Raw genomic sequence first — 26,054 nt, forward strand, 5'->3', positions numbered from 1 at the left:
TTGAAATGTTCTAAAGTACCTGTTCTCAGATTTGTGTTAGTAGCATAACTGACATGACCTGTGTCCTCTTGTGCCAAATTAAACATGGGAGACAGCCAGCAAGGGGATAGGAACTGCCACGTTTGTTTTGTTCAGCTAGGCACATGCTGTACCCAGAGCTATCCCCTGGTGGAGGCTGGTGCATTGTAGGTTTGCTTGATCCTGGTTTTTCTTCAACTGATCGTTGTCACTGTGATTCATGGCCCTTGGAGGGAGAGAATGATTTTTAGGAGACTACTACTCATTGTTAAACCGTGATCTTTTATTAATTTGTTTTCATCATGATGAGGTAGGTGTCTAGATCCATCTAGAGGACTTTGTTGTCATTTCCCAATAGGATCTTCAGTCTCAGTTAACTCTCTCAGGGCTCTCAGATGGCACTTTCTGGCCCTATGCAGTGAGCGCGTTCTTAAGGTTGGATGTGGGAAAGGAGTGACGTTTTCTCTCTCAACATTTGGCTCGGCTCTGTGGCTCCATGAGCAGCCTGATGAGGGAGAATCACAGAACCCCATTCCTTCTGTTGATACCAGACTTGGGGCTCCCTGACAGCCTCACAAGGCTTCCGGAGCTCACTGTGCTTTTGAGGGGTCATGCTGCCTTTTCATATGAAAGGATTTGAGAAATTTCAGAGACCTCCTAGCCCCCTCTTTGCAAGCACTTAGAATTGCTTGAGGCTTGTCAGTTGTTGAAGGTGCTGCTATCTTGTAATTTCTGTTAAGGAGAGCCATAGTTCAAATCTAGTTCCTTTCTGTACTAGTGTGGAGAAAAGGTTAAGGTTAAAGAGACTTGAGAATATGGGGGGAATAAAAGAACGTCTTTTATAGACCTTATTGTTAATGTTTTAAAACAATTTTTTTTTTATTGTGAAATACAAGATGTTACTTTTGGGCTTACCACCTAGTTTGAAAGTGGATTCCTTTGCAGATGCCACCTGTTGCTTACCAGGCCAGACATGAATCCACATCTCAAAGCATGGATTAAGGGATAGGCTTTCCCCTAGAAAAAGGGGAAATTCCTAAGCAAGGGAAGAGAAGGCACAGGTCTCCCATCCTCCCATTGTCCTCACAGAGAGGGGTGTTAGAGCCAGTCTCTGCTGGAGTGACTCCCCACACCGCCCCCCTCTCCCAGTGCCCTCTGTTTTTATCAGGCAACTGTGGGAGTAACCTTACCAGTGAGGAGATACACAGACTGTGTGGACACCAGGCAGTCTGTATCTGGGTGCTAGCTGTTTATAGAAGTTGTCTGGGAGTGCTGGCTGCCCAACACCTGAAAACTTTGGGGCCTGTGGGATGGTACACCCGGGGGAAGCAGTTGCAGGTCCTGTGGGAAATTGAGCCTGGGTCCTTCGCATTTGAATATACAATTTAGAGTTAGTTTATAAGTTACACACAAACACACGTACACACACACGTACACACACACCTGTTGGGATTTTGATTGGAATTGCACTGAATCTATAGAACATTTGAGGAGAATTTACAATATTGAGTTTTATCTGTATTATGGTATATCTGTTTCTTTATGTCTTCTTTGAGGTTTCTCAATGAACTTTTGTAGTTTTCCCCACAGAGGCATACCTTTTATTAAATTTATTCCTAGATACCTGTTTTTTATGTATATGATATTTTATTTTATTTTATTTTATTTTTTTTTTAAAGATTTTATTTTTTTTTACTTTTTCTCCCCAAAGCCCCCCGGTACATAGTTGTATATTCTTCGTCGTGGGTCCTTCTAGTTGTGGCATATGGGGCGCTGCCTCAGCGTGGTCTGATGAGCAGTGCCATGTCCGCGCCCAGGATTCGAACCAACGAAACACTGGGCCGCCTGCAGCAGAGCGCGCGAACTTAACCACTCGGCCACGGGGCCAGCCCCTGTATATGATATTTTAAATATTCATTTTTTGTTTATTTTTGCTATATGGAAATCACTTTATTTCTGTTTGTTGATGTTGAATCCAGATATTGAGTTAAACGCTTATTAATTCTGATATTTTGTCTTTAAACGTTTTGCCCATCTCCAATCCTTGTACCTTTCAGGTCTTTGTCTTGTTTTACTTTGTGGACTAGGAATTCTAGTGTAATGAAAATAGAAGTGGTGCTGGTGGGCATCTCATTTTGTTCCTGATTTCAAAGGGAAGCTTTCTTCCGGTCACCATGAAGTATAATATTTGTTATATATATGATATTTGAAGTATAGTAGGTTTTTGGTAAATATTCTTTATCAGATTAAGGAAGTTGCTTCCCTTCTTTTCCTAGTGTCCAGGAGTTTTGAGTCAGGAAAGTGTGTTAAAATGTATCAAAACCTTTTTCTCCATTTCCTGAGGTAATCATGATGTTTTTTCCTTATCATTCTAGTACTGTTTTTTAAATATTTGTAAGGATACCTGCTAACGCAGTAAAGTAATTCCAGTCCTAACTATTTTATTGGGCATGGCTTTAAAAGGAAATAAAAGGCCATAAAAATGTTCTTTCTCATACGTCTTATCTTCAAATAAGTTCCATAAAATATTTTGCTGCCGCTGCAAATTTTTTTTACAGTTTATAAAACTGTTTATTTTTAGTTCACATGACATCAGGAAATTACTCTCTGTATCTGCTGAGGTTTTTGAAAAGTGACCATGTAAGGAGTCAGAATCTCACTCTGCTCACCTTTAGAATGTCCGAAGGTACCTTGCAGCAGGTGATTTTCTTTTAGTGGGATTTCCAGCTTAGCTTTGCCCTCACATAGAGCAGTTACTAGTTCAGACATACCTCCGACTGACAGTAGAAAATAGTCTTTTTACTCAGGCCAAGGACCTGTGATAAGACAATAGGAATATCACCTTGAGCTCCCTCCTTCTTAATTGAGGAATCTCTCCACCTGAAGGCAGAACTCCCATCAGTCCCTAGACCGTTGCACTCTGCGTTAGGTTGTCACAGAGAGCTGCCCCATTGCCCTGAGCAGGTGTGGCTGGAGTAGCAGGCCTCTGTAAGGACCAGGCAGGACTGGATTCTGGCTGCCCTGGCAGTTTGTTTATCTCTAATCTTGAGATTTCTTTTTCGGCTTCTTAAATTGTTTCTGTTAATACTCTTTTTATCACTTCTGCTCTCTTTACTTCTTCTCTCTTCCTTTCTTCCTGTCTTAAAGGACGATTTGCTGCATTCCGTTTCTGGAGCTAAGTGTTCTTCCTATGCTTCCCCAACGTACAGCACAATCGCACTTCTTCAACTCGTCTCTGAAGGGTCCTTGTTTGTTCCTTCTTCTGTAACTACAGATCTCTCCAGATGGCCCCAGTCTCTCACAGAATACAGCTCTTCCTGTGTTTCTACTGCCCCTTTTACCTATAGTTCCATTTCCATCGTTTCATTTAAGGTAAACTTCAATGAGTGAGTGATTTACACCCAGCCTTGCATTTCTACTTCCTCTGTTCCCTTTCTGGAGCCCTTTAGCCTGGTTTTCACTCCCACCCAAAATTCACTGATGATTTTGTAATCCCCTTTGCCACTTGTCACCTTCTCCAGTGTTTCTGCAGTATTTGATGCTATTCGTCATTCTGTGGAGCACTGCCTTCTTAATGCTTTTTCCACTTTTGTTTCTGTCACATAGAACCCTCCTGGTTTTACTCTTACTTTCTTCCCACCTTCTATCACTAAATTATGTTGTCAAGCATCTCTTTCCTTGCTCTTCTCCCTCCTGTGTTTCTACTGTAGATCTCATTCATTTCTCATGCTGAAACTGTTATCTATCTAGGTAATTTCTAGTCCTGATGTATGGCCTGAGTCCTGTTCCTGTATTTCCAACTGCCTGAAGACATTTCTTCATTTCATTCTAGCATCTTATTTCCTCTTGCCACTTCTTGTCTACAGCCAGATTCAGCATGTGCCTCCTGAAAACTGTTTCTTCCCCCAGCTTCCCTTTTCCAGTGGTGCTACCACCATTTTCTGTCAGATACACTCAAAACCTTCCCTCCCTCTTCCCTGCTCAATAACTAAAACCTGTTTCTCCTTCCTGTAGAATCCTTATATCTTGTTCTTAGAGTCACCAATTAGTAATACTTGATACAGTTGCTTTTATATCACTCTATATGGGTATTTACTTCCTGAACCATTTGAGTTAGTTGCAGACATCATAACTTTCATTCCTAAATACTTCAGCAGACATCCCCTAAGAACAGGGGCATTGTCTTATATAATATTTTGTGCATAATTTTCTAATTAACATACTTAATTACGACACAATTAAACCAAAACATAATTAGCATATTTTGGAAAGTTAACATTAATAAATACTGTTATTCAATATATAGTTCATATTTAAATTTCCTCACTTGTCCCAGTAATGTCCTTTATATAGATTTTTTTTTAATCCTAGTTCTGACTGAGTCAAACACTGTCTTTAGTTACGGTACCTCTTGATTTCAGTTGTGTCTATCAGGTTTTCTAACCTTATTTTCTTTTCCTTCTTATTGATCCTGCACACTAGAATTAGATTTGTTTTCCTAAAGCACCCCGTAGGCTTCCCTTGGCCACAGACCTGTTTTGGTCTGCCATTATCAAGCCTTGACCCCTGGCCAGGCATTGAAGGCTGTGCACAATTGTCCACATTGTGTCGTGGCCTTACTTACCATTACTTCTTCCCAGATACCTTCTGCTCCAGCCAGAGTGGACCAGTCTTAGTCACTTTGTAATTCCTGCTCAGAACCTCTGCCTGAATTGTCTTTTTACACCTTTTTATAACTGAATCCAGCCTTGTCATTCAATCTGAGCTCAAATCCTGCTACCCTAAAGCTTGTCCTCATCACCCTGGCCTATCGTGATCTCTGTGGACCATATATAGTGCTGTTTCTGTCCTTCTGTACCTTAGTTTCTGTAAGTGTATTTTCCCAACTTGGTTAGACCATCCTTATCTCTGTGTTTGCCCTCGTCCCCCTCACTTGCTCTGGCATGGTGCCTTGTACTGAGTGAGGTAGTCTTCAGGTGAGTGTCACTAAAGACTTCTCAGGTCTCTAGCCTCTAAAGTTGTTCAGGATTGAAACTGCTGCCGGCTGGAGCAGTTTGGTTTCCTCTCTGGGAGCAGTCTGGTTTCCTCTCAGGGGTAGTCGCCTGCTCTCCAGACTGTGCCATTTGGAGCTTATCTTGCCTGGGGCAGGTGGTTCCCTTTTGCTTTCAGAAATCCCCAGACACAGCTCAGCATCATGACTGAGTTGGGTATTGATGTGAATTATGGTGAATTGAGTTTTGTTCAAAGAAAACCATGTGACTAGCCTAATATTCTGCTCTACAAATATTTCAACAGCAAAGCAAAATTTGGAATTCAGTTGGGCTTTCAAGATTTGGTCATCAGAATCACAATTCAGTGGGTATGTCAAGGGAATTTATCCAGCCTCTTTATAGATTTCAGTCTGCAATGGGCTATCTCAGGAGAGTTGGAACATATGCTTTTGGGTGAATCTGAGCCCGAGAAACCTCATAGTATAGAATTTAAAATCTCTGCTAAGTATAGGGTACAGAAATGGGAAAATGCTGAGGCTCAAAATCGAAATGAAGTAGTGAGCCTTAAGATGAAAGGATCATAAACAGTAATAATGGATGGTGCTTGTTAAATGCCCCATCTGGGAAAAGAGCTTGTGATAACAGAGCTTATTAACGCCGTCCACACCCTCATGACGTTGAAGCAGGTATCCTGATTGCTAGTCTCCAGGAGTGGAGGAAAGAGTGAGGGACACATGTTTTGTGTGTTTTTAGTGATGAAGGACGAGCTGCTTTGGCCTAGAAGAATAAGACATTCTGTTTGAGTTTTAGTTCTTGTGAAAGGTGCTAGTTGGCCTGTCTCACTGTCCCTGGTGACGTCTGTTTCACTTTCTGGACATGCCTAAGAGAGATGAGGGGAGCTGAGGTCTGCCTTTTGTCCCATGGCATCTTGAGCCCTTCTATGCTAATGCTTGATAGGTAAGAATTTGTGGCAGAATATTTTTCATTGGCCACTATCTTATTCTCTCAGGACAACTGACAGAGACTAGCAATAATGATTTCTTAAATTTCCAATATCGGTATACGTTGTTTTTAAAAAAGAAAGAAAAGCTAAGATTGTGCCAAGCTACACTTACTCTCTGCTATAGTACACACTCTTACTTTCCTTACTTGAACTTTGCACTGCCTGTGTGCACAATATCATTGATTGCCGGCCAATCGAAATTACAGAGAACCTTTTTGGTTTGTTTAATTGTTCCTTATTACTGGTTAAAGGCATTAGGATGACAGTGTACACAAAAAAGCAAAACGTGAGCTTTAGAGCTGTTTGTTATCTGGCCTTTTCAATGAAACCTAGTGTTCATCAGGATTGTAGTCAATAGCAAAGCTTATTACCAATGGTATTACTTGCATGTGTTGCAGATAAAACAAATTGTATATCGCTTTCATTGCTGATGCGTAGGTGCCCTAAAAGGCTGGAATTGAGATTCAGTTCTACTGTTTTTACTATTATCCTTTATGATGCAGAAGTGGATTGGCCTACTCTGAGGTAAAAAGCAGAATTTCTTGATCCTTCATTGAGAACCTTTTGCCAGGCTTCATGTTTTTATTAGTCTAGGTAGACTAGGTAATGTATAACTCCAAAATTGAAATAGCTTATAGCAACAAGGTTTATTTCTCACTCATTCATGTGGCCATTGTGGTGTCTCTGCTCACTAGTCACTCGGGTCCAGGCTGATGGAAATCCTTCTCAGCATGTCCTTCCACCTGGGACATCCCATTCCACTCACATTTCATAGGTCAAAGCAAGTCTCATGGCCACACCTAAGGGGCAAGGGACATGTAGTCCTATTGTGTGGCCAGGATGGGGAGAACCTGAAATAGCTTTGAGTATTACTAATGACTACTACCGTTTTTTCATTTATTTTCTTAGAGAAAAAGCTGACATTTGCTTCTTATCACTATAGGTGGGATCCTAGAAATTTTGGTATAGAAAAATAGAGGAATGCTCTTATAAGAAGGAAACATGGTTGAATCTTAGAAAAAGACATCTCATGTAGCAGCTTTTCAATTTCTCTAACAGAATTTTGTGGTGTTCATGTCTTAAATACTTACCAAATAAGTTTAAGATGACTTAAGAAATTAAAATTGCCTAGCAGAATAATTGCCTCCATATCTGGGAGGCAGGTACCTCCCTCCTTACAGAGACGTTCCTCAAATCATGTCCTTACCTTGGCTTTCTGATCTTGGAAAAGTACTAGTGTCTGTTGACAGTGTTTTTGTCTTTTTTTCTCTGATTATTAGACTAACCACAATTTATTTATGGTAAATTATTTCTAATAAATTAACAATTATTAATGAAAATGACTGTGCAAGATGTGATACAACGATGGAAAAGACAAATGCCCTATCCTCAAGAAGCTCATAGTCCAACTAGAAAGATGGGTCACAGAGAGACATTCCTTGATCTTGGAGTAAGCAACATTTTTGGAAAAGGTACCATAAGTTGAATGTAATTTTTCAGTAGGCATGGTGTTATATGAGGGCACTGTCATCTTGCACTACTTGTTCTTTTAGGAAGATTAGCCCTGAGCTAACATCCACTGCCAATCCTCCTCTTTTTGCTGAGGAAGATTGGCCCTGAGCTAACATCTATGCCCATCTTCCTCTACTTTATATGTGGAACGCCTGCTATAGTATGGCTGGATAAGCAGTGCATGGATCTGCGCCTGGAATCCAAACTGGTGAACCCCAGGCTGCCAAAGCAGAGCATGTGAACTTAACCGCTGAGCCACCAGGCCAGCCCCTAGCACTACTTTTTATAGAAGTGATCACAGACACTGCATTTAGTCAAATATATATGGTATATCTGCATATTGCACTTCATAAAACTAAAGTATGTATAAGTTATTTATATGGAATAATATAGTATCTAATCCTGAGCTCTTCTATTTAATGATATTTGATTAGAGGTAGAGAAAAAAGAGTGGGACTTGGAAGATGTGGCTGTTTCTGAGGCTAGGCTCTGAAGTGGAGGTGGACATGGTAGATAGTGGCCCATCTGCGGCCTTTGGCTGAGGGTCTGGGGTCCTAGATATGGAAGCATGTGAGGCAGCCTCCTGACCGAATGCGGTGCCCTGGGCTGTGTGTGTGCCAACATAGGCAAGGCTGGGCGAGCCCCACAGGTGTGATGGCCCCAAGTCAGATAGCTGGGGAAAAACACTAGTAATTTAGGTAGAAGAGCAATGAAGACTGTATAAATTTTGAGTAGAGCAGTCATCAAGGGGAGAGGTAGTCACAGAAAGGGAAATGAATGTTGATTGAGTAGCTGCCAAGTGCCAGGCTAGGTACCATATGCCCAGTAATCTTTTATAAAGGAGTGATATCCCTATGTAACACATCAGGAAGTTGAGGCTTAGGCTAAAGTGCCTGAAACTTAAAGAATCCATGTTCTTTTCACTAAACCACAATTTGAGAATTGTAAAGCATGAATGTTATGATAGATGTGATATGTAACAATTTAAAGAATTTGTTGATTTCTGTTTCCAAAACCAGAATTCTAGGAGACAGAGGCTCAAGGTGTGGCGAGGAGCAGGGAGGAATGTGTGAACGTTAGGGATGAGAGCCACTGGAGATTCGGACAAAGGGTCAGCCAGTGGAGGCATTAGTGGCATTTTGGGCAGGACCGTTTTTCATGGAATTACTAGTGTTTAGCAATCCCTGCATCCTTGACCTCCTCTACTAAATGCCAGTTGGGCTGCTGGCTGGTACATTTTCAGATGCCCACTGGGGTGGGAGTGGTACCGTCCTAGATGAAGAGCACTGGGTTAGAGTTCAAGATGTTTGCAAGCGATTAGTCAGAGAGAAGTAGATGGCGACCCGACTGTGGAGAACCTTGTCCTCTGCATTTCTGAGTCAGTGGACATTTCCCAGTGCCCTTCTCACCAAGCAGTTTTCACACTTTCTTATTGTTAAACCATTCTTTGGTCCTAGTTTCCACTCACCTGGTATTTTGTCTATCTTTCTGACCATTGCATCTGGGCTTTTGCACTTCTTGCCTCTTAAATGGTCCGCGTCTCTTTGCTTTTAGACACTGTCTTAGGAAATCTCATAGAATCCCATGAGTTCAGTTTATGTGTCTGCTGTGAAACCTAAATTACCATCTGAACTCAGTGCCCTTCAAACTCAGTTAAATCCAAAGCTGCATCTGCAGCCCCTGCAGCTCCAGGCTGACATTCGGCCTCACCCTTCAAGGAAGTTAGTCTGCGAAGAACCTTCCTGACGTTCCTGTCCTTGCCAGTTGACTGAACTAGGTACACTTGTCTTGTTCCCCCAGCACCCTCGGCTACTTTTGCTGTTGCATTTAACACAGTATGTTGCTGTGGCTCATTCACGGGGTTAGGAGCACAAACTCCAGAGCCTTCCTGGCTGGGCTGCATCCTGGCTCTGCCACTTAGAAACTAGGACTTGTGCCTTAGGAATTGATCTGGACAGGGAATCATGATAGCACCTGGCTTCTGTGGTGGATGTAAGCGTTAAATATGTCGAAAGCACCTGCAGCAGTACCTGTGCCTGGTAAGTATTTCATTGTTTGGTTGGTTCCCACCCACCACCCCCCCGCCCCCACCCTCCCGATATTATTAAGGTAAGGATCAGACGGTCTTGTTCACCACTGCATTTCCAGATGTTAGCCAATACTTGGCACATACTGGTTGCTCAATTATCGTTGAATTCATTTATCCGTCCACTATTCCAGGTGCTGGGGAAATAGTTAATATAACGTTCCTGTCTTTGTGAATCTTATATCTACCAGGGGAGACAAATGAAATGTTAGGTGGTGATAAGTGCGGGGGAGAAAATAAAGCAGGCTAAGGGATGGGAGATGTGGCTTCAGATTTTATGTAAGGTGGTTAGGGAAAGCATCTCTGATAAGATGGTGTTTGAGCAGAAACCTGAAGGAAATAAGAGAAGTGAGAAATATTTGGCTCTCTGGAAAAGAACATTCCAGGGAGCTGGAAGAACAAGTACAAAGACCGTGATTCCAGTATGGCTGGATAGAAGTGGGACAAGTGGGAAGTAGCAGGAGATGAGCTAGGGGTGGGCAAGAGGATCGGATGGGTCACTGTAGGTCCTTGTTCCCGAGGAAATTGATAAGAGTCACTGACTCCGGGGAGGGGAGGGAGCAAGGTAAGTGTGGGGACTGACTTTTCAGAAATGTCATACCATCGGCCTGAATTACCTGTTGCCACCCAGCATCTTTTAGGCCCATGCACTGGAGACTACAGAGAGTCCTTTCTCTAGACAAGCTTTATTGCGTGGCACAGTAAACACTTAAATCACTCTCAGCTGCTTAGAGGCCAAGGCTGAGCTTGAAACCAGAGAAGCTGATAGATGGTCTGCAAATGATGCCTTCCCCCTAGCCTGGGAGCTGTGATTAACTCCTGGAGCACACGTTGGGAGGCCCATGGGAGGGTGTGCACAGCAAGGGTAATGGCCCAGAGTGGCCTTAGGACACATGATGAGAGTCTGAAAGCAGATGATCTGTGAGCTTAGTGAAGACCGTACACGACATTGACATGTCGGTCCTTGTTAAATCCTTGTGGCCGTATCTGCTTATGACGTCAAGAAGTACGGTTCACCTTCTGTAGAGAACAGATTGTTGTACCTGTTTCTGAAGTCAGCCAGGTCTGTACCAGGAGACGTTTCCAGCAGCTGATAGCACGGGGCTGCCCGGGCCCATCCTCTCTGTAGTTTAACTGCTGGTAGCACTGAGGGAAGCCATCCTGTCACAGCCTGGCGCTGAGCACTTCCGGTTTTTTTGCCCAAGTACTCCATGAGTGTGTCCCTTTAGATTTTCAGAATCCATATACCTGACTTTACCGCGTAGGTGTCACATTTGATGTTGGTTATGGAAATTTCAGGGAAGGAGGGGAAGAGTCCCTGCTCACCAGGCTGACCCTTGGGCTTTAAGGCTGCTGCTCCTTTTCCCACCCAGAGAGGGAGAGAAATGGCACATTCCCCACAGCTCTGTCCCTGGCACCCTGCTGCCGTTCTCTTTATGCATTCCCCTTTGAGTGCTCATCTGCTTTGACATAGATGGGCGACACATCTCCATGTCCTTCTGACCCAGGCTCAAAGCTTGTGTTTCCAGGAGTGTCCAGCACCTTTCCATCTGGATGACCTGTCACCACTTCCAACTTAGTGTGCGCCAGCCCGCTCCTGTTCTCCTCCCTGCTCCACCTCCTTTCCTACCTGCCCGCCACCCACTTAACCATCACCGTTCTCTTCTCTTCTGAACTTTCCTAGTTGTGTCAGCAGTGCCATCGTTCTCCCAGGCCTGGACTCAGGGACGCCTACTTTACTTTCTGTTTCGTAGTGATTACTGGATATGTACGACTTCTTCCAATATTTTCTTTAGATCCACCTCTCTTTTCTTTTCTTCTCTCTTTTCTCTTCCCCTTCCTTGAATCCAAGAAACTTACAGATCAGCTCTAGGTGACTACTGCAGCTCTGTACAGTCTTCCCCTGACATCCCTCACTGGTCTCATCTCCCATAGAACACATTTCTGCCATTTTCCCTTCAGTCTGTGTTCTTCCCTGTGGCCTCCGAGGATCTCTGGATTATGGACTCTCTCGGCTCTCAGGCTCTCTCTGCTCAGGGACACAGATCCCTCATGCCCATCTGATGTGTCTTCCACCCATGCATACCCATTCCCACCTCTTTGCCTTTGTCCAGCCCACTTCCCACCCTGAATTACCCTCAGCTTCCTCTAGCAGCCTCTCCAGGCTCAGGGCCCAGCGCAAGTTTTACGTTTGAGGAAGTCTCTCTGAGCTCCAGTGTGTGGCTCTCCAAGCTATTCGTCTTCTTGCTCGTGCTCTGAAGTGTTCAGTCCTAACTGTTTCCAGCAGACTGTAAAGTCCTGGAATAGTGTCAGCATGTGGTACTTGCTTGGTTGTCTGAACAGTGCAGGCGCTCAAATAGTTGATTGGTGGATGTGTAATACATACGTGTTCTAATTCTGTGTGGGTTTTAAAAAAAATTTTCAAAGTACTTTTCAGATGAATGTCGATTAGTGCAGCTAGAGGCCTATTTTAAAAAAGTAGATTCTAGTTAGACCTTGACTTTCAAGGTGATGACCTAAGCATGCTCGTGGGTCTCGGTGGGACTCAGGCAGCTTTGCGTCTGCTCCTTTGGGAGAGAACTGCTGGACGGGCTCAGGAGGAGCCATGTGTTCTTCAAGTGGGAGTCTGCCTGCAGTGGCTTTGTGAGCTTCTGGCTTTACCAGGTTCTAACTGGGTGACTTAGGCAGCCTCTTTCTTTTCTTTTTTTTATTGGGGTAACATTGGTTTATAACATTATATAAATTTTGAGTGTATATCATTATATTTCGATTTCTGTGTAGATTACATGATGTTTACCACCCAAAGACTGATAATTACCATCCATCACCACACACATGTGCCTGATCAGGCCTTTCACCCTCCTCCCTCCCCCCTTCCCCTCTGGTAACCACCAATCCAATCTCTGTCTCTATGTGAGTGTTTGTTTTGTAGTTTTGATTTGCATTTCCCTGATAATTAGTGATATTGAACATCTTTTCAGGTGCCTATTGGCCATCTGTATATTTTTTTGGACAAATGTCTCTTCAGATCTTTTGCCCATTTTTTACTTGGGTTGTTAGGTTTTTCTTGTTGAGATGTATGAGTTCTTTATATATTTTGGATATTAACCTCTTAGCAGATATATGGTTTGCAAATATCTTCTCCCAGTTGTTAGGTTGTCTTTTCGTTTTGTTGATGGTTTCCTTTGCTGGGCAGAAGCTTTTTAGTTTGATGTAGTCCCATTTGTTTATTTTTTCTATTGTTTCCCTTGCCTGGTCAGACATGGTACTTGAAAATATGCTGCTTAGACCACTGTTGAAGAGCATACTGCCTATGTTTTCTTCTAGAAGTTTCATGGTTTCAGGTCTTACATTCAAGTCTTTAATCCATTTTGAGTTGATTTTTGTGTATGGTGTAAGATAATGGTCTACTTTCATTCTTGTGGCTGTCCAGTTTTCCTAACACCATTTATTGAAGAGACTTTCCTTTCTCTATTGTATGTTCTTGGCTCCCTTGTCAAAATTTAGCTGTCCATAGATGTGTGGGTTTATTTCTGGGCTCTCAATTCTGTTCCATTGGTCTGTGTAGTCTGTTTCTGTGCCAGTACTATGCTGTTTTGATTACTCTAGCTTTGTAGTATATTTTGAAATCAGGGGGTGTGATACCTCCAGCTTTGTTCTTTTTTCTCGATTCCTTTGGCTATTCGGGGTCTTTTGTTGTTCCATATAAATTTTAGGATTCTTTGTTCTATTTCTGTGAAAAATGTCATTGGAACTTTGATAGAGATTGCACTGAATCTAGATTGCTTTAGGAAGTATGGACATTTTACCTAAGTTAATTCTTCTAGTCCCAGAGCACACAGTATCTTTCCATTTCTTTGTGTCTTTAATTTCTTTCAACATTTTATAGTTTTCAGTGAACAGGTCTTTCACCTATTTGGTTAAGTTTATTCCTAGATGTTTTATTCTTTTTGTGGCAATTGTAAAGGAGATTGTATTCTTAATTTCTCTTTCTGCTACTTTGTTGTCAGTGGGTAGAATGCAACTGATTTTTGTATGTTGATTTTGTATCCTGCAACTTTACTATATTCAAATACTATTTCTAAAAGTCTTTTGCTGGATTTTTTACGGTTTTCTATATATAAAATCATGTCATCTGCAATAGTGATGGTTTCACTTCTTCCTTTCCATTTTGGATTCCTTTTATTTCTTTTTCTTGCCTGATTGCTCTGGCTAGGACTTCCAATACTATGTTAAATAAGAGTGGTAAAAGTGGACATCCTTGTCTGGTTCCTGTTCTTAGAGGAATAGTTTTCAGTTTTTCTCCATTGAGAATGATATTAGCTGTGGGTTTGTCATATGTGGCCTTTATTGTATTGAGGTACTTTCCTTCTATATCCATTTTATTCAGAGTTTTTATTATAAGTGGATGCTGTGTCTTGTCAAATGCTTTCTCTGAATCTATTGAAATGATCGCGTGATTTTTGTTTTTCATTTTGTTAACGTGGTGTATCATGTTGGTTGATTCGCGGATGTTGAACCATCCCTGCGTACCTGGAATAAATCCCACTTGATCATGGTGTATGGTCTTTTTAATGTATTGTTGTTCGATTTTCTAGTATTTTGTTGAGGACTTTAGCATTGATGTTCATCAGCGATATTGCCCTGAAATTTTCTTTTTTTGTGTTGTCCTTGTCTGGTTTTGGTATCAGGGTAATGTTGGCTTTGTAGAATGAGGAAGCTTCCCCTCCTCTTCAACTTTTGGAAGAGTTTAAGAAGGATAGGGATTAAGTCTTCTTTGAATGATTGGTGGAGTTCACCAGGAAAGCCATGTGGTCCTGGACTTTTATTTTGGAGGAGGTTTTTGATTAGTGTTTCAGTCTCCTTACTGGTGATTGGTCTATTCAGATTCTCTATTTCTCTTGATCCGGTTTTGGAAGGTTGTATGATTCTAAGAATTTATCCATTTCTTCTAGATTATCCAATTTGTTGACGTATAGCTTTTCATGGTATTCTCTTATAATCTTTTGTATTTCTGAGGTGTCTGTTGTAATTTGTCCTCTTCATTTCTGATTTTATTTATTTGAGCTTTCTCTCTATTTTTTTCTTGGTAAGTCTAGCTAAAGGTTTGTCAATTTTGTTTATCTTTTCCAAGAACCAGCCCTTAGTTCCATTGATTTTTTTCTATTTTTTTTTAGTTGCTGTTTCATTTATTCCTGTTCTGATTTTTATTATTTCCTTCCTTCTGTTGATTTTGGGCTTTGTTTGTTCTTCTTTTTCCAGTTCCTTAAGGTGCACTGTTAGATTCTTTATTTGAGATTTCTCTTGTTTGTTGAGGTAGATCTGTATTGCTATAAACTTCCTTCTTAGAAGTGCTTTTGCTGTATCTCATAAATTTTGGCATATCTTATTTTTGTTTGTCTCCAGGTATTTTTTGATTTCTCCTTTGATTTCTTTGTTGACCCAATCGTTGTTCAGGAGCATTTTGTTTAATCTCCACATTTGTGTGACTTTTCCAATTTTCTTCCTGTAGTTGATTTTTGGTTTCATACCACTGTGGTCACAAAAGATGCTTGGTATTATTTCAGTCTTCTTAAATGTATTGAAACTACTTTTGTGGCCTAATAGGTGATCTATCCTGGAGAATGTTCCACATGCATTTGAAAAGAATGTGTATTCTATAGTTTTTGAGTGGAATGCTCTGTATATATGTACTGAGTCCCTCTGGTCTAATGTGTCATTTAAGGCCAATGTTTCCTTATTGATCTTCTGTTTACATGATCTGTCCATCGGTGTAAGTGGAGTGTTACAGTCCCCTACTATTATTGTGTTACTGTCTATTTCTCCTCTTAGGTTTGTTAGTAATTGCTTTATATATTTAGGTGCTCCTATGTTGGGTGCATAGATATTTACAAGTGTTATATCTTCTTGTTGGGTTGTTCCCTTTATCATTATGTAGTGCCCTTCTTTGTCTCTTGTTACAGTTTTTGTTTTAAAATCTGTTTTGTTCGGTATTAGTATTGCTATCCCAGCTTCTCCTTCCCTTCACTTTCAGTTTGTGAGTGTCTTTAGGTCTGAAGTGTGTCTCTTGTATGTGGCATATATATGGATCTTGTTTTTTTTATCCAATCAGCCACTGTCTGCCTTTTGATTGGAGCATTTAGTCAATTGACATTTAAAGTAGCTATTGATAAGAATGTACTTATTGCCAATTTGTTACTTTTTTTCTGGGTTTTTAGTAGTTCTTCTCTGTTCCTTTCTCCTTCTCTTGCTCTCTTCTCTTGTGGTTTGATGGTGTTCTTTAGTATTATGATTGGGTTCCTTTCTCTTAATGTTTTTGTATATTTATTATAGGTTTCTGGTTTTTGATTGCCATGAGGTTCATGTATAATAACCTATGTACTTAGCAATCTGTATTGAATTGATGGTCTCTTTAGTTTTAACCTCTTGCTAAAAGCTCCACTCTTTTACTCCTTTCCTCCTGCATTTAAATTTATTATGTCCATGGGAGGAGGTGAGTTCAGAGTCTGCCTGTACCACCATCTTGACACCGTCCTGTAGGCAGCCTCTTAAAGACATCTTTGTGCCTCTGTTTCTCCAGTCATTGCACAGGGGTGATACCATATTTCATCAATTCTCAGATTCCTTTTTTTTGGTAATGCTTGAGATTTTAACATCTCAAGTCAAGATTTGTCTTACAATCAGTGGCATTACATTGTTTAATTAGCAACATTGTTCTTTTTTAGTGGAACATAAAATGGTAGTGTGTTTTATAATCCATGGAGTCTTAGCTTTAATGAAATACTGTACCATCCACCATTCATCGTTATTTTGAGGGTTTGAGTTAGTAAATAATTGCTTACCTCAATAAATGGTGATTTTGTCTTGATATTTACTTTTTTCCCTACTGTTCTCTCTGCCTCCAGTATTATCCCCTTTAATCTATCTTTGATACACCCTTCTAATGACATATTGAGAATGTTTTTGACTGTGCACCTCCCCTGTTGGAATTATTCAGTGGCTCTCTATTCCCCATAGCAGTAATTCGTAAGGAGAAGGAGAACCTGCTTCACTCCTTCCCCTGCCTTCCTCCAAACCCTTATGAATGCCTGATGACACCGAGTGATCGAGGGAAGTGTGTGATGCCAGTGAATTCTTGTGATTGTAGAAAAAAGTTGAGGACCGCTGCCTAAAGAATGGTGCTAAGGCCTGTTAACATCATTTATGAAGACCTCCGAGATCTCTCCCAGCCTGCTGCATCTCTGGCCTCACCTCTTGCCATTTCCTGCTTTGAGCTTTGTGCTGCAGCAAGACTGAGCTGTTTGTGTCACTTGTCTTGAAGGATGTTCTAGCTTTGTAAGTTTTGACCCAGCATGCAGAGGGCTAGAGTGGGTGGAGCAGGGCCCAGGGCCATGCCAGGAGCAGCACTTTAGAAGGAACAGAAACTGTGGGGATGGAGATCATCTCAGAAGCATGTTTGTGGGTCCAGGCATGGCTTTTGGAAATTTTTCTCTTTTTTTCAAGATTTTATTTTTTCTTTTTCTCCCCAAATCCCTCCAGTACATAGTTGTGTATGTTTTTAGTTGTGGGTCCTTCTAGTTGTGGCATGTGGGATGCTGCCTCAGCATGGCCTGACGGGCGGTGCCATGTCTGCGCCCAGGATCCGAACTGGCAAAACCCTTGGCTGCTGAAGCGGAACTTGCGCACTTAACCACTTGGCCATGGGGTTGGCCCCATGGAATTTTTTCTTGATCGTCAAATAAATCGTGCTTCACTTACCTAACTGCTTGCCCTTTGGTCAGATTAGGAAGAGGGATGGACTCTCAGGGTAGAGGGCAGGGACTTATTCCTTACTTCCCCAGGGGACGCGTATAGGGCCAGGGGATGGAAACAGTTCCATGCGCATTGTGGCTCAACACAGTGAAGAACTTTGTGACGATTACTGCTGCTCCACAGTAGACTGGGCAGCTTAGGAACAGCAGTGAGCTCCCTTCACGGGGCTGAAGCATCTATTCTGTCTCAGCAGCCAGAGCATAAATTCCTGCATTGGGAAGGAGGTTGGACAAGATGACTTTGACTGTAATTCCTACATTAATTAGTACTCATTAAGTACTTACTTAAGCATCAGGCTCATAATAGTTAAGGGCTTTCATTACAGTGTCTCATTTATTTCCTGCATCATCTTCTGTTATCCTTAGACTAGGCATGTCAGGTAAGAAGTCTCGTTCTCCACATTTTCTATAGGAAGAAACTGAGGTGTAGAGCTAGGACGCCTCTGGTTCTCCAGCCACACAACTAGTGAGTGGCAGAGACGGAACTCAGACTCTGGACTCTGATTCCAGGGCCTCCACTCTCCACGCTGCTGCCCTGCCCTTCGTGTTCTCTCCTGCTTTAGTATTCTCCTTGTGGAAAGAGACATATTTGGGTCGTGTTTTGTTAGTAGATAACCAGCCAGAGAGAAGATAGAATTCAAGAGGACAAGGACACAGTCGTTTTCTTTACCTAGTGCTGTGCTTAGCATCTGGGACCAGGATTGCAGACAGGCAGCAAATGAGAGAGGGTGAAACAGTAGACAAGAAAGAAAAAGTCCTGCTGGAACGTTTTTAAAAAATTACTTCACAGAGAACTGAGTCATAATAGGAATTCTTTTTTTAAAAAAGGACAGAATAACATGCCATGAGTATACTTTGCTCCAGTCAACTATACACATTGAAAGAGCATAAGATGAAGCTGGAGAGTGAGCGACACTTGTATTAAAGAAGAAGAATTATTGTTAGATGAGCATGAACAGTCGTTAATGAGTTGCTGGGCGATTTGCCCTTCCCTCTTTCTGGATGCCTTCCCCATACACCAGTTAGTGTAAGGCCCGCCCTTCTCTGAACTTCCATGGCTTTTTGTGCTTGGTCATGGTACTTATCAAGGTCTTCCTTTTATTGTAGGTAATTCCGTACATGTTTTATCTTCTTTACTTGATTCTAAGCCCTTTGAGGACAGGGTCCACATCTTATCTTCATTTCCTCCTTCCAGCTCTGAACATTCTATGATGTTAAGCATATTTGAAAATAGACATTGTAACAGGTCACATTCTTTTGGTGAAAATGAGTGAATTCCTTGAACCTAACACATTATCTCGTGTGTAGTGGGGACTCACAGACACATATTTAGCTTATATGGGTTCAGCTCTAACCGTTGGGCAAAGAGAAAGCGTGGACAGGCACTCCACTGCATGCCTGGAGTGAGCATGAGGTGGAAGATTTGACTTGGCCTTTCTCTGCCTCTACCGCGTGCCTGTGCTCTCATAAGCATCTTTCGGTCCTTACTGTGATTTTACTCCTTAAAGATACAACACAGATTTTCAGTCTCTGTGCTCCCTAAACAAGCCAGCCCCTTCGTCTAGTGCTCAACTGGAGAAAATGAGTGATCAGTTCCATCAGTGGAGGAAAAACAAGCCGGGTTGGACTGCATGGGTGATTTAAAGAATTTTCAGCGGGGCTGGCCCTGAGGCTGAGTGGTTAAGTTCACACATTCCACTTCGGTGGCCCAGGGTTTCTCACCCGTTCAAATCCTGGGCACAGACATGGCACCACTCATCAAGCCATGCTGAGGTGGCATCCCACATGCCACAACTAGAAGGACCCACAACTAAAAATACACAACTGTGTACCAGGGGGCTTTGGGAAAAAAAGGAAAAAAAGTCTTTTTTTTTTTTTAAAAAAAAGAATTTTCAGCAATGTATGGTTTATGTCTTACTTGGTGACTTTGGAACTTAAACCTCATATAAAGTGAGATTCCACTAGAGTCATTGTTTCCATTGAAAGAATGTATGGTCATATGAGTGAAAGAGAAAGAAAGCAAATCAAGGGCTAGGGATCACGTCTTTTGCAATTTCATGGCAAGAAGACATCTGGGGAAAACCTTGGAAATGTCCTGTCTGAAGACTGAGGAAGGTCATAAAAGTGGTTCAGGAGACACTAATAGCAAGGAAAGGAGAAAAAGAAACGTCTACAAAGCAGGTTGCTTTCTTTGCCTGCTTTCTTTACTTCGGCAGAGCTGCTTGGGAACAAGCAACCCTGTGCCACTGAGAGTCCCCGAGGGTGTCTCAGCATAGAGGGATTCCTTAATCGACATTAGCAACGAGTGCCAAGGAAACAGCTAAGTTATGTTCAGAATACTCTGTTTTAGAAGTCATGGGAGTGTGTACACACGGAGGGTTTCCATTAAGACAGATGACTGGTGTTTTCATGTTTGACTCTTCCATGCGTCGTTTTGTCTCCCTGGCTAGAAAGTCAGCTTCCCAGTGGAACTGGTGTTTCATTGTGTCTCCGTATTGTTCATTGCAGTTCTATGTACTTAGACACTGAACCAACAGTTGTTGAATCCAGTGACCCTGTGTTCATTTGTAGACATGTGAGATGAAGGCATGCCACAGGGAGTGAGGACAGGCCATCCTTACCATGTCTTAAAACACTGAGAAAACATCGGACTTTCCAGTGAAAGTCGGGATAAGAGAGAAGAAGGCACATTTCACCAGGTTTCTGGAAGGCGTTTCTATGCCTTCTTCCGCTTTTCATTTCTTTCTAAAATAAATAATTTGGAAACTAGACACTGACTCTGGGCCAAGATGATTCAAATGATTTTCTCCTCCCCTGTCCGTGCCGAGTCTGCTTAGTGTCCACCTACCCTTGGCCTATTAAGAGCCACCACGCCCTCTAGCATGGACAAGAAGATGATGCGCACCCCACCTACCCAGAATCTCTTCCCTCTTTGCACTCTGGAGGCCTTTCCTGGGAATTAATGAAACCAACCAAGCCAAGAAGGGGAAGAAAAAGTTAATAGCATTTAGTTTTTTGTAAGGTAAACGAGGTCTCTTATCTAACAATTCCTTTTTAAAACTTGAGTGTTGCAATGTTGGCATCCTCGTGTTCCGGTGTAGGAGCTGTGACCATGCTCTTTTGTATTTGATCCGTGTTTGATTGTCTTCTGTGGTCATCCAGTTGTTCTAAGAAAGATGTGGGAGTATGAGAAGGCAGTGGGCGTCTGAGCCCTTGTCTTTGGTGGTGCAACAGCCTATTGTCCCCCAAAGCAAAACACCTGGGGAGGGATCGATCCAGGCTAGAGGTTTCTAGGGATGTGATAGAGCTTGGGGTGTGGTGCGATTAGTGTGCCACTCGTGTCTCAGAAGGTCTTACGTACCCTCTCTGCCCATGGACGTCCGCTAGATGTGCTCCTGCCATCCCGGTGTAGAACTGCATTTCACTGCAGGATTATTTATGGTACTTAGCTATAGCTGCAAGAGATGGTACCACATTCTAGATGGCATCATGGATTTAAGTCAGCTTTCTTGAGCTGCTAGTAGGAGAACCTTACTTATGTCTATAGAGAAATATGCTGTACATTTAATGTTTAAAAATAAACTTTTGGAACACGGCCAGTCTATGGTCTGGAGACTATATGTCTTGTCATGTCTTGTTTGTTATCTTCAGGCTCCAGATCACTTTGCTTTTCGTGATGGTCTCTGTTGACCGGGGACTGGATTCAGAACTTTTTGGCTTCAGTGAGAAACATAACCTAGGATGGAACTCTTGAGGATCCCGGACTCCTCTGTCCTTGGATAGGATTGTGGGAACCGAGTTGTCTCCGTCTCCATCGATTCCAGAGCTGTGTCCCTCAGGAGCACCTCCATCCTTGAAGTGACGCTTTTATTTTCCCACTTAGACTCTATCAATCCTGACTGGCCACCTCATTTTAACCCACTTTCTCTGCAGAGGCTAACTCAGGCCATGTCCCAGGCAGTGGAGCATATTTCTCAGTACCCGAATGGGAAGCTGGGCTGCCTCGAAAGGCCTGTGGCTCCTCACAGTGAAGACTTTTGAACCAGATGAGCCTCTCTCATCCCTTCAGCCTGCATTTATGAAGTATGGCTGTTACCAAGCACAGTGCTCGGCACTGGGGACCCAGGGATGAATATGACATAGAACCTGCCTCAAGGAAAATCACAGTCGAGGAGAGGAGACAGAAGATATGACAGTGCACTGAACGAAGTACCTCAGTGGAAGTGCGTACCGGGCTCAGAAGTATCACTGAGAAGAGGGGAGTGTCTCCGCCTAGAGGGCTCTTAGCCTTTCTTGAGTTTGCTCCCCCCAAGCCTTGGGTATTCAGCACCTCGAGTCCTGGAAGGATGTCTCCGAGTTTACAGAACTGCTCCCCAGGATCAGCATGGAGCACGGTAGAAGGTAGTGAGGATGAGGATTAACACATCCCAGGAGCATCGGCCGCACTACAAGCCCTTGTTCCAACGTGGAGCAGTGCTTTCTCTCCATCAGGAAGTCCGAGCAGCCTAGACAGTCGTTTAACTCGCCCCTCATGCTTCCCAGTATTATTTTTCCCTTTCTGTGCATTTTCACAGTGGGCTTGCTGCCAAAGCTTTTCTTGGCACCAAACCCCTGATTCAAGCTCTTCAGAACAGGAGAGTCCCGCCTTCCAGGAGTCCCGGAGCTGTACCTCAGCCCTGTTGAATCCTCAGCGTGCACCAGATTTGTTGTTGCTGTTCGTCTGTTAGTACACTGGGTCAGGGAGAAACTACCTGGGGCAGCCCAGGGCACAAACGTACAGGTCCCCATCCTGATCAGGACATTCATACAGCCTCAGGGAATGAGATTTGAAGGGTGTCAGTTAACTTATATGGACAGAAAAGAATAGTGGGGCCAGACTGGATGCCCAGTGGATCCAGGTATACAAGCAAGTACCTTCCTGGGAGGGAGGACGATGTGACAGCTTCCTAAGAAAGAAAAGGAAAGGAAGACAGATGTCCAGAGGTGTTGAGAGGAAAGAATAGAGGCTTGCTAGCAGGTTAGGTTGCCTTCAGAGGAATAGGTGTTTTGCTTTAGGTAATCATTCCTACTTTTGACTGTTTTGAGGGGTTTTAAAAGAAAAATTTAAATAGCACAAAATTATAAACACCAACTTTCATTCTTTAAAGTGTGGCCATAAATATATGTATCCTGGTCTTGAAAAGCATTGATTTACACCCAGCCGTTTCCCTGTTGAGATTTCAGATTCATCACGCAAAGTATTTTCTCAGTTTCCTCCTTCTTACATCGAGATAACCTTTAGGTTTATTGGCGTTATCTTAATTCTTATGTTCAAATGAAACTCTTCCTGGTTGTGATCATTCCTGGGTCAAATCACCATTAGATTTGCCAGGAGCTAAGAAATCAGTAACACTTTTGTTTGAACTCTTTTAACAAACACTGCTGAATGAATTTTGCTATTTCATTATTTTAGATGGTTGCTGACCTAGCAGAAAGCTGTGAATTATCATTACTTGATAATTCATATTTGTTCATTGCACGCTGTCTTAGGCTGGGTTTAGGGCTCTTGAGGACCTTTACGTCTTTGCTTTCTTCTGTTCTCGTGGTTTTTATTGGCACCAACATGACTCAGATTTCCTTTCCCCCACCTCCATTTGGCGGTTTGGTACTTTAACTCTCAGTGTTCTCTAAGGTATTTACCTACATTTCTGCTGCATCCTCAAGATCAGTCCATCAGGCAACTCCTGTCATTTAACAAAACCATTCTTTGTGATCTGACTGTGTCTCTAGTATTTTAGGTACATGAGTTTAGTATTGATTCTTGGCTGCCCAACCTCCAGCTTTCTCAGGTACCCTCTGTCTCCATTGGGAAAATGATATGCATCTTCCATGGTCTACTTCATGTTCAGTGGAAGAGTCTTTGCTGACTTGTCAGCTTGACATGGCAGCTGGTAAGCTGATCCCTAGTTGCTCATCCTTTGCTCATTGACACCACATGAGTGACTATGCTGACCGAAGGTCAGTTGCGATGTGTTCAGACCTGTTGTTACTGGTATTATAATTGTGTAACTTAATTAATAATATACCATGAGTGAGAAAAGAGAACTGTTCTGTGAATACTTTGGAAAGGCAAGTTTACTGAAAAAAAGAAAATGAAATTGAATCAGGTTTGGGCAAGATACTATAGAAGACTAGAGGTGGAGGGAGCCTAAACTTCTAGAATGATTCTGTGCTTCCTGCTTCACAGGAGTCTGAGTTCTCCCTGTACCTTAGAGAAGCTGGAGATCGCAGAGGATGCTTTATGGGAGAATTTTATGCAAGAAAAGTTGACATAGAACTCCAGTCAGCAGGAAAGAGCTCTTTGGTCTTAAGTCAGAAGTTTGGTGGCTCTCGAAGTATTGCTTGTGGCAGATGATTGTGGGCTTGGACGTTGGCACAAAAGTCACAATGTAAGTCCTAATAACTGTGTCTTTATTCCGTGAGTTGTTGGTTTTAGATGCTATCCATCGGCTCTCAGTTATGGCGGATGAGGAACTCGGTGTTCTTATTCTACCTCCCACCTTCTTCCTCCCTTTTCCTCCTTGTTGCCAGCTGCAGCTTTTCTACCTTGTCAAAGCACACAGCACTGACTTTCTGTTGTCCCTTTAATCCCATTTTAGTCTTAGTCCTACCATCAAGTAGACTCCGTGCTCACCACCAGTCTTTCTGCCATAGTTTTTCCAGTCACTCCTTCGTTGGCAGAAGTGTTTCCTTTTGTAGATTCCTCAAGAAAGACTCATGGGAACAATATTTCCCGGTACTCTTGATTGACAGTTAACCGGGTATAAAATTCTTGGGTCACGCTCTCTCTCCTTGGGAATTTTGTGCGTGTTGCTCCTTTTTCTGCTAGCAATGAATTTTACTGTGGAAATTTTCGAGATTTCGTCCCTCTCTTGAGTGACTTGATCTTTTTGCCTGGTTGCAGAAATCCCGACATCTGCCTTCACATCTGTCTCGGCACTGACTCATCTGGGTAGGGGTTCCGTGAGCCGCAGAGTGCCCTTTCATAGCTAAATCCTGTTTTGTTTCAAGAAACATCTTGAGTTACATCTTTATGTAATCTTTATGGACTAATCTTTACATATTTGCTCCATTCCATGTTCGTTTTTTTTATGCGTATGTTCCGTCTCCTTTGCTGTCTTCTATACTCTCATTTTCTCTCTGTTCCTTTTAACTCTTTTTCATTTCATTTTACTTGCTTTTTCCGTTTCTCTCCTTTTTGTTCCTTACTGTGTTTTCAGCAGCGCCTCTTCTGCCTTTCGCTCCTTCCAGTTTCCTCTTCATTTCTCTCTGTTTTTTCCTGAGCTGTGCTGGTATGTGTCTTCCCTGCTTCTCTCGTAAGCTCTTGCACTTTTGCTTTGGCCTCTTGCTTCATAGTTTTCTTTTTTTGATTTTGCAAAATATTTAATTTTATTTCACCTGCTCCCTGGCAGCATTCTTCCAGTGTGTAGTCTTAGCCTACCGTTTGGTGTTCCTGTTTCTTTCCTAATTTTTCCTTGTTGTGTCTTTATATGGATCCTCAGCCGATTTCGTGTTTATAACTCAACTTTAAATAGATAGGTTTTTCAGGCACCAGCTGTTTGCAGGATGCTTGTTTAGGGGAGGGCCCGAGTCTGTGTTCCAGGCTGGCTGCAGTTCTCATGATTTGGGGTCCTGGGTGAGTGCATTTCCCCGTTATTTCTATCCGGCCGTGAAGGGTAAGCATCTGCGAGCTTTTCCACAATGCAGAGGCGGCCACAGAGACCGACTGTGAGGCGCATACCCCTTGTTTGTGTGCTTTCTCATTTAGCCCCAGCTCCAGGTCCAAGGCAGTTCCTGCCTTCCCGAAACAAGCAGTCCCTTTGGTCCCAGAGGGTGTGTCCTTCACCCCCAGGAAGCATGTTCTTACAGGTCTGTCTGAGCTCTCCCGCCCCTGTGTGCTCTTTCCATAGCGTCCTTCTTTCCCTTCTCTAACAGGAAGAGCCCTTGCTTGGGTTCCCTGCTCTTGGCAGCTTTTCCACCTGTTTCGGGGCCTGGGATTCTGGTTATCTTCTAGTTTTGTTGAAAATGGAGTTTGTGCTTTTATTAATTTCTCCTTTTTGCGCTTAGAGTACATTTAAATAGCATTTTAAAATTCTGACTTCCTGATGCAGTGTTCAAATCACAAGTCTTCACTGATGTTTTCTTTTAACCAACCGCTGGTCCCCGTGATGTCATGTGTTAAGCCTTGCCTACACCTTCTCCATACAGCCTCCACCACCTCACTGTCATCCGGCTCCGAGCACCTGAAGCCCAAGGCATGTGCTCCGCAGACGTACGCAACGCCTTTCATTCATTGCGCATGCCCCCTCTGCACTGGGCGTTGTTCCAGGCCTTGGGGAGAAAGCGTGGGGGGATTCATACAAGATCTTCACACACAAAGGCGAGTCTGACACATGACTCCACAGGCCCGGGGGTGAGCGATGAACGGAGGGGAAGACAGTGTGGGATTTTGAGGCGGTTTGGTGGAAGGGGTGGAACGTGAGCTCTGGAGTCTGACCTCCAGCTTCAGTGCTCAGCTCTGCTGCTCATATACGTGACACTGGGATAGTCTGGTGACTTTGCCAAGTGTCGGTTTCTTTATGTATAAGGTGGAG

General features: G+C 42.8%; 1 protein-coding gene across 2 annotated transcripts in view; it reads left to right on the forward strand.

The window, feature by feature from the left end:
• AP3S2 (adaptor related protein complex 3 subunit sigma 2) overlaps positions 1-26,054 on the forward strand; it is a 48,290-nt gene that overhangs the window by 17,830 nt on the left and 4,406 nt on the right. The window lies entirely within an intron of this gene.

The sequence above is a fragment of the Equus asinus genome, chromosome 2 (genome assembly GCF_041296235.1).
Source record: "Equus asinus isolate D_3611 breed Donkey chromosome 2, EquAss-T2T_v2, whole genome shotgun sequence".
NCBI lineage: Eukaryota > Metazoa > Chordata > Mammalia > Perissodactyla > Equidae > Equus > Equus asinus.